We start from the raw sequence: 13,697 nt of genomic DNA, 5'->3' as shown, positions 1-13,697 counted from the left end.
GAGGGCAGGAATGAAATGCAGGTCCTCAGACTTTGCATGGCATGCACTTTAGTGACCACCTGTATTTACTGAGTGCACGCCCCTCCCCCCATACACACCAGGTGAACTACTGCAGTGAACAAGGTGGAGGCACTGGCCACGTGGAGCCGACCCTGGCCACGTGGAGCCAACCCTCCAGGGCAGGGGACAGGCAGCCAACTTGAACCAGTTTCATGGTTTGCTAGGAAATGAAGACATCTGTATTAGGCAGGTGTCAGCAGTGGTGAGGCAGAGTGAGGCCGACTTCAGTCTTAAATGAGTGACCAGGGCCGGTCACTAGCTCAGAGTTGAGGTCTCCACAGGAATGTGATGGAAGCCGGGGGGGGGGGGGGGGGGGGAGGGGGGGGAGACAGTGCATTAGCTCAGTGAGTTTGCGGGAAAGAACCTTACAAATTGGGATCAGCCAGCATGAAGGCCCGAAGGGAGGGCTATGTCCATTACAAAGGAATGAACCTGTGATGGGGGGCTGAGGACACCAGAACAGTCCAGAGGCCCTGCTGGACCACAGAAGGACCTGAACTTTTCTCAGATGGAATCGGGAAGCCAGTGCAGGGATTGGAGCAGCTGAGGGGCCTGGTACCTACAACCTCCATGAGCAGTAAGTAGATCAAGACTAATGGCTGGGAAGAAAAACGGGCCTGTTAGAGTCACCACGGCATCCAGTGGCCCTGGCCCTGGTGCTCCTTGACACTCACTTTAATGTTGGCCTGGAAGCTATAACCTAGGTCCTGTGCCTGGGGCAGCCCTCAGTGACCAGGGGACATGGGGGGTTCCCAGGCTACTTCTCTTCCAGGTAGGCTGGGGATACCAGCTACCCAGGAGTGGAAAGTACCTTCCACCCACTTCTGGGCTGCCTGCACAGGATGCCATCCTAGCTTTTTCACCATTCCTGCCAGTTGTATGGGGGAGGAAGGTAGCTTCCCACTGCACACCCCAGAAGCTGAACTCCCAAACACTGAACCCAGCATTCCAGCTAAAGAGGAAGCAAGAAGACCCAGAAGCAAGGCTCCTGCCCAACCCTATTCAGCCTGCTAGTCCAGGAGTCAGCTGGGTGGGTAGGAGTGGGGTCAGGGAATAGCATAGGGCTCCTCCCAGCATTCTGGAAATAGTGCGTGTTGGCCACGGAGTCAACTGGCAGCCACCAACCATTGCTAAGTCCAGTAAAGACTGGGAACAGCACTGGATCTAGAGAACTGAGCCCTAGACTGCTGCAGCTATTGGCTAACTAGTAATAGAGGGACCTAGGGAGCCTCACTAGTCTCCAAGTGTGGTCTCTATCCAAGAAAGCCGAAGGAACTTAGAAGGGAAACTACCCAATTCCTAGTGCTGTCGGAAGGTCAGACTTGTGGCCCTTCGGTGACTTGTGGATGCAATACAATGCCTGACAAAAGCAACTTAAAGCAGGAAGGGTTCATTTGGCTCCCAGTTTGAGGGTCCAGTCCATTATCACGGTGGGGAAGTGACAGTAGCAGGCGCTTGAGGTAAATGGTCACGGTGCCCCCACAGTCAGGACTCAGAGAGAGGCGGATGCTGGGGCTCACTTTGCCTTCTCCTCTTTACTAAGCCCAGGTGTGCAGCCACAGAACAGTGATGCCCACATTTAGGATGAGTCTTCTCACCTCAGGATAACCTAGTCTAGAATTTTCCTCACAGACGTGCCCAGAGGTTTGTCACCTGAACTCCGCCTACAGTCGCCTAGCTGATTCTGAATCCCGTTAAATTAGCAATCAATATTAACCTTATAGGTGTCCAGCTGCAGAAGGGCAGGACATGCTGGTGAAAGCATCGAGCACAAATCAAACATTCCTGGGTAGCACAGCCTACAAGTGAGTTTTCTGACCAAGGCGGTACTGCAAAGTCTCCCCAGAAGAAAAGGGTCCTCCCCACCTAGAGGAGGCAAGGAGTCCTGTGGAAGGGCAGGGGAGGCGAAAAGACAAGGCTGATGGCTACAGGGAGCTATAGCAGGGTTTTGAGCAGCAAAGTCTAAGCGCCTTATTTGTTCAAAGGTCACACTGACTGGGAGAGCGTCATCCAGTGGAATCGCTGGGCTGGAGGCAGGTTGAGGCTTGAATCTGCTGAACTCTGCAGATTCCAGCCTCTCTCCACATCCAGATCCTCTGGGAGAAAGGTGGCTAAGAGTGGGAAGCCAGTGAGGGTGGGAGCTTGGGCCAGGTTGAGCCAGCTGGCTGCCGGCTCCCCTCCCCCAAGCCCACAGCCCCTGGGAGCCCCCAGACTTGTTTGTTTTCCTTATAAAGGGGGGAGTCCTGCCCTTTGTGGGATTTCTGCTTGGGATGGGGAGGAGATGTCTCCGTGGGCTGTGCCTGGATTTCCAGCTATTGACACAGACTCTGACAATGAAAGCAAAGGCCAAGAGAGGCAGCGACAAGGTGGCTGATTAAAATGTTCTTCCAAGGGGTTGCTCAGCCCTGCCTGGGAAGGCGGGTTGGAAAACCCGGGCTGGAGCTCTTTCCTCCAGAGCTGGGGGTCCAGTCAGATACAGGTGGTTCCTTACAAATTCTTGGGGAGCTTTGGCACCTCTCCCGAACCCCTGAAACTCCTGCTTTTGTTTTGCGCCTCCATAGTAACCAAAGTCACACATATAACCACAACTCTGAGATTCAGTTTTCTGTTTCTAAAATGAGGATGCCACTTGCTGGGGTTTGGGGGCTGACCCCCCAGAAATGACTGCAGGTAGAGCAGGGCTGCCAAGCCAATATGGAGAAGCAATCCTGTCAAATCCGAGAGCCGGGTAAATGGCTTTGTCTGTTTCTTTGCTTAGTATGAATTTGTCCCAGGCAATATTTGAGAGATTGTGCTGCTAAGTAACATCCAGTTGTTTAAAGGAACTCTGATTAAACTGGAGGCCCTGCTGTTTGACCTGGCCAGGGCAAAGTGTAGAAGGATTTGTGGGACTCCTTGGAAAGCTGGATGAGGAGTGGGGTGGGGGGTGGAGATGGGGGGGGAGTGGGATGGGGGATAGAGATGGGGAGGGAAATTTGGTGAAGTCATACAGAGGGCCCCCCAGAGAGCGCTGTAGGCTTTCAAAGTTGTTCTAAACTGGGAGAGGTCACAGGTGAAAGGTAACTTGACCAGTCTCTGTGTACCTTTCTCTCGAGTCTCCAGGTGCTGACTTTCCTGGGCAGGGCATATGAAGGCTGTCCCTGGGGTCTCTGGGCTGCTGGTGCTGGGAAGCTACACCTCTGCAACCTTGACCCTGATGCCCTACTGTCCCTTAAGCGGGCTGTGCAAACAGGACTGGGCCCAATCCTGACACCTACCCTGTTGCTATTGATTTTGGTAGTTTGTGAACACCGGCCAAGTTGCTCAGCCAAACAGTCAACCAGGACTGAGGCTCTCAGTTCCTTCGGGGGAGCCCTTTCTTAATGTGTATGTTGGCATTTCATCTACAGGTTCCCAGTCCCCAAGTGTCACTGATGCAATGGTCAGGCCTCTCCAGGCTACAGGGCTATGCTTCCCCCAACACTAGCATGAGGTCTCTAAAGCTCAGTCACATGGACCTGTTGGGTAGAGCTCTTCCTGCCAAGGTCTAGCCTGGCTCCCTTGAGTTGGGAGTCCCATTGTTTCCAGCTACCCAGGCTGCAGTGGACAGTCTGCTAACCGAAGCCCAGCAAGTCAATTGTGGGCAGCCTGATTCTGCCTCTCAGTCCTGAACAAAACCTCCTTAAGGAAAGAGGCTGCAGGTGGCAAAGACAGGATCTCACCATTTCGCTCCATCACACATGTATGCTATGTTCTACTACCTCAAAAAGTCACCCAGGCTGCTGCTTGTGTGTGTGTGTGTGTGTGTGTGTGTGTGTTGTTTTTTTGTTTTGTTTTGCTTTCTTTGAGTCACAGTCTCATTATAGACTAGACTGGCCTTGAACTCACAGAGATCTGTTTTGTCTGCCTCTTGAGTGCTGGGATTGAAGACATATACCGCCATGCCTGACTCCATGTTGCCTTTGGGCCCATGTTTAGCACTGACTTCTAGTGTTTGAGTCCCTGAATATCCATCTTCCTGCCTTCCTGGTCTCCCAAGAATGTGCGACATATTTAAACTCCGAGTGTAGAGACTCTAATTGCAGGTAGAAAAGCAGGCAAGCTTGGGCTTAGATAGAAGCTCGGGAGTCTGAGCTCACTGAGACAAAGAGGCTGATGAGTCCTTACTCATTCAGAATCACTGACAGGCACAGACGGCTTCCACCAACCTGTGACACTCTGCTCTATCCTCACAACGGCTCTGCAGGAAGGTGCTGTCATTATCCCATGTTACAGATGAGGAACCCACGGTGTGTGATGCACAAAACCCCACAGCAAAAAAGGAAAGTGCTCTTGCAGAGGACCATGTTGGGTGGCTTACAACTGTCCATAGTTCTAGTTCCAAGGGATATGGTATCCTCTTCTGGCCTCTGAGGGCAATTGTACTGAATTTCACATACCCTTCACATACACACAGTTAAATAAAATAAAAACAAAATCATTCTAATCCAAGAAGGTAAAGAGAATCAGGAGGAATCCAACCTGTCTACCTGTCTATGAATAGTTTGAGGGTTACATGTTACCAGGACCAGTGTTCTTTCTTAGTGTATGCACTAGAGATCAACCTGGGGTGTCATTCATTAGGAACCATTCACTTTGTCTTTTTGAGACAGGGTCTCTCACCAGCCCGGACCTCATTGAGTAGGCTGGGATGGCTGGCTAGTGATCCTCAGAGATTCACCTGTTTCCAACCTCTCCAGCACCAGGAGTTCAAATACATGCACCACACTTAGCTCTTTACCTGCACTCCACTGACTGAGCCATTTCCCCAATCCCAGAACCACTATTGTTATGAATCAATAGTATCAGGGAGGGTCAGCGAGTTGGTCCCATAGGTAAAGGGGCTTGCCGCCAAGACTAGTGAATAGAATTTGATTCCCAGGATCCACACAGTAGGAGAGAACTGATTTCCCCAAACTGTCTTCTGATCCTCATATGTACACCATGATGTGTGTGTATGTGTACATATGCACATTTGTGTGTGCATATACATGTGCACATTCATGAGCAAATGTGCGTTCCTGTGAGAACATACATATGTACACGTGTGCACATGCATGCGCATGCACACACACATTAAGTAAATTAAATATACTTAAAAAACAGTTTTTAAAAAAATTAGAAAAGGTGACATATTCACAGTAGCCCAAATCAGGTTGAAGGCATCATGGTAAAGAAGGTGCTGGAAGAAAGAAAACTGTATAGTGCCAGGCCAGACACTCTTCTGTTTGAAGCAGACCACACTAGTATAAGGGATTGCTGTATTAGGGCTAGAAGAGAGGACTAGGGCCATACTTCAGGAACTGAGCTTAAAATGCCACAACTCGCCGGCCGAGGGGGCTGCCTCTATTTTTTTTTGCTTAGGTAATATAATATTATAATATTGCCTCTATTTTTTTAACTGTAGTGAAAACTGTAGTATATAAAACCTGCCGCTGTTAAATGTACAAAGGATAGTGCTAACTATTCACAGCCATGCAGCTAATTTACTTTGGGCTTCTTTGTCTTGCCAAGTCGAAACTTTGTAGCCCTCGCCACTCTACTGGGCCCTCCCCAGCATGGCAACCAGCATGCTACTTTCTGTTTCTCTGAGCCTGACTGCTTTAGCAGCTCATTAAAGTGATTCATAAAACATTTGTCTATGACTACCTTCCCTCAGGGTCAACCTCTCAAGATTCATCCTCATGTAGCATGTGATTGGACTGCTTTCTGTGTAAAGGCTGGGTGATATTTCCATTGTATATGTGAGTCAAATATTCTTTATCTATCCATTTACCTTGTGGCCTACACTTAGGCTACTTACAACTCTTGGCCATGGCGAACAATCCTGCAATATAGATGCAGTTGTGCAACTATCTCTTTCAGATTCTGTTTTCAACTCTTTTGGGTACACACACAAGAAGTGGGCCTGCTCTGTCACATGGCAATTCTATTTTTAACACCCTGAGGAACTGCCACACCGACTTGGAATCAGTTGCACAACTTCACAGTTCCACCGACAGCACACAAGGGTTCCGGTCTCCCCACAGTCTCCATAACTCTTGCCATGTTCTGTTAGATCTTAAAATGTATTTATTTGTTTGTTATTAGTGGAAGTGTGTGTGTTTGTGCACAAAGGGGCACACATTTCTAGGTCAAAGGACAATGATGCAACAGAATCAATTCCCTCCTAGTCCTGTGGATTTCAGGGATTGCATGAGGGTGGAGGGATACTCTATTTCCCTACCTTCTCCCTGCCCCATTACCTTTCGAAGGCCCCAGAACTTCCCCAGAACTCTGTTGGAAACCCTGACTGGTTTATGGAAAGAATCCGTTTCAATACCAGAAGACCTAACTTCTACCACCATGTCCTCCTCACCATGAAGGACTAGACCCTTCCACTATGAGCCTTCCTTCCCTATGTTGCTTTGATCATATATGTTTCATAGTAAAGTAACTAATACGGTATATGAAAATTACCCAGCTTTGTCACTGTTAGGATTAGGAGCCAGATAATACACATAATGTGGTAACTTTTCTTGGCACTCCAGGATACTGGGAAGCTTCTGCTCACTGAAGGTATCAGTCATGGGCTAGCAAAATGGTTCACTGAGTTAAGCCATTTACAGCCAAATCTGACTACCTGAGTTTGATTGCTAGGACCCAGAGAGTGGAAGGAGAGAACTGACTCCCAACAGTTGTCCTCTGACCTCCACATGCATACTAACACAGAAATAAGAGGATAAAAATTATTAATAATAATAAAGAAGAATAATCCCAAACCAGAAAACAGTGCGCCCCTACTATTGAGTTGTAAGAACAAAAATATCTCTGGATATTGCCCCCCTAGAGGACAAATTTACCCTCAGTTGAGAAGCAGAAGGTAAGCACAGCTGATAAGCAATCAAAGCATCCATCGCTGTGTGTGCACAACAAACACACTTCTGTAAATCCACTGAACAAAAGAACGGAAAGAGCAGAGTAGAAATAGGAGAGTACAACAAAAAAGGCTATCAGGTAAATAATTTCTCCTCTCTCCTCCAGCTCCAGCCCAGTCCCACAGAGAAAGAGCATGTGCACGGGGCCAGAGTTCTGCCCCAGCCTTCATCCCAGCTTGATGCTTCCCTAAAGCACCTGCCCCCTCCCTCCAGCACTGGCCTCGGTAATTCTCCGCCCTTGCTAAGATGGATGCGTTAATACCAGCAAACTATTTCTTAATCTCCTAAGCCTCAGCTTTGAATCTTTAAAAAGGAAAGAGAAACGGCACAAATCTCTTAATTAGGACGCCCAATCACTTCGATAAATATTTACCCGGTTCCAGCATGAAGCGTGGAAACCCGGCGCCATTAGTCAATAGAGGTCAGCAAAGTGCACCTTGGGAACAGCAGGATGCAATTCAGCCTAGCTTGGGAGGAGGTGTCGGGGAGAATGTTTCCAGTCTCAGGCTTCTGCTAAAGACAGGTGAACAAACACATTCCAAGCCTCCTCCGCACACCTGCCCCCCACAAAGGCCCAGGTGGACATGATAGCCTATTTGTAAATCATCACCTGGAAGTCTGGTTACCTTACTTTTCTAGACAGAGGGAGTGGGGCCACCAAGCAGATCCAATAGCCCAGGGCTCTCCCGAGAGTCCTAGCTGAGCTGCCTTGCTCTCGGTCAACCAAGGCCACAGCACTTCACAGGCAGCTGCTCCTACAGTCAACTCCAACTCGACACCCGGCATTATTTCCTGTTCAGCTCTAACACGGAGGTTCTACGGAGGTTCGTGCGCAGCCTAGACTTGTGTGCAGCCTAGCCCGGGATAGCCTTGTGTCTACCCGAAGGCTAGGGCTTCTCTCACATTCTTGTCCTTGCATACTGTAGTCTTTCAGTGTGCTTGCCATGAGTCAGCACCCAGACACTATTCTTCCCATTCTACAGTTGTAGAAATGGAGACTGTGGGAGGGGATCCCTCCCTCCTGACCTTAGCAGCCTCCAATGTCCAATGGGGACATCCTCCATTGGATGAGAAGGCTCTTAAGATGGGTGTGGGATGAGGACAAGGCCTTTTTAGAAAAGCCAGCGCTTAGCGTCCTTCCTCAGGTCTGGATGACAGCCTGCTAGGAGGTAAAAGAAAAGCTGTAAGAAGGGGAGACTACTTTGGAAGGCTGTGGGAGAGAAAAAGCTCCTGCTGATCTCCTCTGCCCACCGGAGCTTTTGTCTACAGTCCTGTGCTGAGTTTGAATCCTACCTTGCCAATAAATCCTCAGAGAAGCCCTTGACACCACTCTCCACTGTGGTGGTACTCAGCTTTCTCTCCACCTCTATCCATCCCTATCCCATCAAAGGTTAGTTTCGGATTATCCTTCCTCCCATTCTTTCCTTCCTGCCCTCACCCACCCTTTCCCTGATGGGCTCAGGAGCTGTAGGGATAGCCAAGGTTATCAAGGACTATGGAAAAGAATGGAAATTCCAGAGTGGAGAGATAGGTCTGCTAGCTCTGGGGTTTCCCAGGGGCTCGGGGGGAGTCTGTTGCTCCTGGTTGGCTCTGGTCAGATCCATGCTTGACTCTTCTGTCCTCTGGCAGGACCACACACGTACAGAATGTTCCAGAAGCTGAATCCCCAGCTGTTGGTACGTCCTCATCAGGGCCTCCACAGCTAACTGTTATTGATGGCTTAATGTGCCAGGCCTATACCAAGTACCACTTGAATGATCTCCATCGATCTCGGAAGCAATACTCCAAGGTGGACAGGACTGTTATCTTCACTCCACAGATGAGGAAATGGAGGCTTAGAGAGAGTCCACAAGTACCTCAAAGTCACAAAACTTGACCCAGCTAGAGAGTTGGAAGGGAGCTGAAGAGACCGTGGGAAGTCCCTTCACCAATTGGAGCCTCAGCCCTCTTTCCTGAAGTGAGCTGGGTTCATCTTGCTGGCCTGATTCCACAGGGCAAGTGTAGTTAAGTTGTGGACTCTGGAGCTGAGTAGCTTGGATTCAAGTCCATCAACCACCACAGTGACCTTGAGTAAGTCATTGTACCAGGGAGTAGTATCAATTACCCATCTGCTCCGTGGGAGTGCCATCAGCGGCTCTGCCCTCATTCTTGGGGCCAGGATTAAATTTGTTAATATTTGCCCAACCAGCGCTTAGAATGGAATCTGGTGCAGAGCAAGCACTGGGTTAAGTTTGTTAAACAAACACAAATTCCCCTTCTTCTAGCTTCATGGTGAGGTGCTGCCTTGTGGAGGAAGATCTGGGATTACTGATGGATGGGGGTGAGCAGGGAAGGGGGAGCAGACTCGCTCTAGCCCTGAACATAAGCAATAAGGGAACCACAGAATTAACCAAAGGGAGGTGGGTGGTGATGAGGGAGAACACTGTCCTCTTTGGCCAGCTCAAACAAGAGGCTACCCAAAAATCAATGCCAGTAGCTGTCAGGGTTTGAGGATGACAGGAGGGGAGGTTTTCAACCCCACCCCAGGCCTTGAGACCAGTTCCTCAAAGGGCAGGCCACAGTCTGGTGGCTGGCCAGAGACAGTTCCCTTAATTCTGGAGAAAAACATATAACACTCATCTAAGGTGTTTCAGATTTATTTTTAAGGAACCAGAGAAACATCTCTGTCCCCACCCCAAGTTCCCACAATCACTCTACAACCCAAATGAGGAGCTGGGGGGCGGGGGCTCCGCTGCTTCAGATCCATCCCGGGCTTTCCATCTCACCGTGTGACTTTTTTTTTTTTTTATGTGCCAGGAATTCCTCTCCCACGTGGGGTGGACTCCTAGGTACTCAATTAAGCAGCCAATGAAAAGTCAGCTCTCCGGTAGCAAATGACCCTGACACTTCTTGTAACATAAACAGTTGAAACGTTTCCAATTAGAACTGGAGACAGAGCTGTTTGAAGTCTTTTTCTTCAGTCCCCTCCTTTAAAAAAAAATTGTCAAGCGCTTCGGACAGGGTGTCTGTGCATCTTTCTCTAGCACAAAACAAGCATATTTTCTTTCCTTACAAAATTTGTGGGGTGGCATAGGGGTGGGACTTCTGAGCAGTAGTGAGCTTTGAACTTAAGGGTCGGGTACCAGAGACAAGATTGGGAGCCGAGGTGAAGGGGCGAACCAGGAACCAGAGACTCCACCTCCAGACCTCCAGGAGGGCTAGAATGAATGAATGAGTGTCTGTTATTCAGCAAGTGCTCATATGGATTCGTCTTGCACAAGGATGTTTCTGAGTTTGGCCGTGGATCTAGGGCTGTCCTGGATTCCAGTTCTGGTCTCTCTGCCTAGCTCAGAGCCCATTACTAAGCTTTGGGTGTTTGTTTTCTGTCTCTCTTTTCTATCCTATAAGCCAGGCCTTGGGAGTGAAGTGAGGACGTAGTGGATAACCATGGCCTGCTTTGTACCTATTAAACACTCAAGGGCTGTCCTTCCTCACTGTGGGGCGCACCGCTGCAGTCCGGCTCTGCTGTGGGGGCGGCGCTCTGCGAAACCGCATCCATCACACTTATCCTCGGTGCGCCAGGCCGGGTGCTGGCGCCTGGGTTCACGGGAGAACTCAATGTGGAGGCTGCCTTGCACCAGCTCACGCTGATTCGTAGGGTTCTCAGGAGCACCTCTGCCCTGGCAGGGGACAAGCAGACCGGAGACAGAGCTGCAGTGCTTTTCTGTACACAGTCCGCGTAGACTCGACCTGAAAGCCCAGGACCTCGGTGGCCGTCAGCGGAAGGATGCCGTTGGAGCCAGTTCGGAGGGAGACCGAGGAGAGGGAGGCTGAACTAGGCGCCTTGGCCCGGGCATCTTGAAGGCATTGTGTTTAATAAATCTGGGCGACAAGCACAACCGCTATCTCCCCCCTTCTCTTTTCGGCTCCCAAATCAAGACCTGCTGTAGGAACCCCAGTTTAAGGGGTCTTAAAATCCCTGCACTTTGATTAGCAGCTTCAAAGAGATCCCTTTAAAGTTCTCCTTTCTCCCCAACGCCACATCTCCTCCCCCTTGACACCCTTCCCCCACCATTCCTAGGACCAGGACAACAAAAACACTAAATGCAAGTTTAAAGGGGGGGAGGCGGAGAGGGAGAGTCTCAGACTTCCTCCTTAACGCGGTCCATAGAAATTACCTATTTCAGACGTGCGCAAGAGTCGGAACATCGTGGAGTTTGGTTTTTGATTTTCTTTTTTTTCTTTCTCTTTTTTCCTCCTTTTTTTTGTTCTTCTTTTTTTAAAACAGGGTTTGTGTGTGTGTTTTTACCTTTTATTATTTAAATTGATACGTTTCATTACTAGGGAGAAAAATAAAATATTCCTTTGATACACAAAATCAAATTGATATTTAGCCTCTGCTTACTTTTTTATGCATGGCTCCTTTATACCACATGGTAGTGACAGATTGTTTGAGCTGGAAGGAAAAGCCATTCAAAGCTAATTAAGCAGCCATTCCAAGCACTATTTGCAAGCGGGAGGCTCAGAAGCCTCGGCATTTGTCAGCGCTCTCCCACCCCGCGTGGTTTTGACTGACAGCTCTGGCCAAGGACTGACAGCTCCCCGCATTTTCACCAATCAGTAGTTGAGAGGCTCTTTGCTTGTTTATGATTGGTCTCTAGGCTTGCTCTGGGGCGTGGCCGACGCTTCCCACGTGGGGGCTGGAGCGAGAAAGGGGTGGGCCGGGTAGAAAGCGGGTGCGCCCACCCGTGACGTAAGGGGGAGGGCAAAGAAGGGGGAGGGGAGAGGGAAGCTCAAAAGAGGAGCCATTTTGAGACTAATGGATGCTGCGGCCAGATGCTCGCATCTGTCGAGCTGGGCTTCTCCTTGCCCCCTCCCCTTTTCGGTGCGCGCCGTACACGATTTATGTTTTTATTTAGGAGAATAAATAAATGAAGAGGAGAGCGCGGTCGCGGCCGGCGGCCGGAGCGGGTTCTGGGAGGCACCATCTCGGGGCGGTCGCTCACGTGGAGGTCCCCGCGCGCTCTCTGCTCCTCATTAAGATGCAAGCGCGAACCTCGGGTTCCTAATGAGGGGAAAATATAGATTCCGGGGGCGCGCGGCCGGCTCGCGCGCGCCCGCAGCGGGCCCGGAGTGCGTGCTTGCGTGTGTGCTTGGTGGGAAAGCAGAGAGGGACCCGGGGACGCCTGGGCGGTCCACTTAGCTGTGACTCTCCGAAGCCTGGGGACCCAGGGTGGGCAGTATGCCCCGACGTGACCCCTGTCTGCGAGCAAATGGGCCCCAGAGTCAAATGCGCCCCCTTGGGCGTTAAGGCTGGTGACCGTGGACGCTCCAGGCTCACAGTCGCTCTTCCACGCGTGGCTGCTGATGCATGTGGTACGGGCCGACCAGCAGGCCAAGAAACCAGGTTGGAGCTCTGGGTCGTAGCCAGGAGAGCCCCAGCTCTGTGCATGCCCTTCGCCACTTGGGCCCTGAGCGCAGCTGAGGAGCCCACCTCGACAAGGCTGCGGCCAGGACGTAGCTGTCCCCAAAGGGCAGGAACCCCAAACGGGGCCAGCCGCACTACTAAGCCTGTTGTCCGCAGACAGCCGGACCCTTCCATCTGCACTGCCCGCCAAGCCAGAGTTCTCAGACTTCCCCCTCGGCGGCAGCCGCTGCGCATCAGAGGCGCTGTTTATTTGGCTTTCTGAAAAGAAGGGCGAATGAACAAAGGAGGAAAGCGGGGCGCCCAAGGGTGGGAGAGGGGACAGAAACGGATAAAAGAAAAACTCAGTTTGGGGAACAGTCTTAAGGTCGGAGGTAACTTTGGGAGCCAGCATTTTATCGGTCCTAAATCTTCTGAAGTGAAAACATTAAACTGACAAAGTGATTCTGTTTGTTTTATAGTATCTAATTGGGCTGCTTTGCAGCCCTAATGAGATTAGAGGGGGGCAATCGTTCGCCGCCTTTACAGAATCAACTGATCCATTACTACCAGCCACAGGTTTTGAGGATTGTACAGCTTGTCCTTTTTTTTCTTTTGTTGTTATTCGTTTTCTCTTCCTCCCCTCCCGCCAAATAATTATTTGCTAGTAGATCGTGGGAAAAAAGAAAAAAACTAGCAGCCCAGCACTATAATATATATCTATTTATTATATGTCTTTCGGTTAATTCCTGATGTGAGGAGCGCTGTTTTTCACTCCCAAGCGAAAGTCACCAGCGGGTAGGGCCTGATTGCTACTTTTCATGCATAGTTTTAGACACAAGAGGGCATTGTGACGTCTCGCCCAGCGGCGCCCAGTCGCAGTCCGAATACCGCGGCCCCACGTGGGATCCTCGCGCTCCCATTGGCCAACGCTAGGTGAAGCCGCCACATTATTTTGTTACTTTTCAGTCCCTATTTGGAACTGCTCTCGCGGCAGTTCAGACCTCGTGCTCGGCCCCCTTCGCCTGTCTGTGTGTGGTATCCGCAGGTCCGAGGCACTTTGTGTGTGTGTGTGTGTCCGTGTATGTGTGTGTGTTGAGTGCGTGTGTTTTGGGGGTTTGTCGGGGCGCGGAGAGGCTGGGAGGAAGCAAAGAAGCCGCAGAGCTCCCGGGCTCGGGCTACGTCTCCCCCTCCTTGATCTCCAGCCTGCGCGCTCCGAGGCGGCAGGGACGCAGACCGCTCCTCGCCAGGGACGCTGACGCTCTACTTGGGAGCAGAGAGGACCCCTTCGCCCAGGCTTCTCATGCCCGCTGGAGTTA

The sequence above is a fragment of the Microtus ochrogaster genome, chromosome 5 (assembly GCF_000317375.1).
Source record: "Microtus ochrogaster isolate Prairie Vole_2 chromosome 5, MicOch1.0, whole genome shotgun sequence".
In the NCBI taxonomy this organism is placed as follows: Eukaryota; Metazoa; Chordata; class Mammalia; order Rodentia; family Cricetidae; genus Microtus; species Microtus ochrogaster.
The sequence above is the reverse complement of the archived record's forward strand: the minus strand, read 5'-3'. Positions refer to the sequence as shown.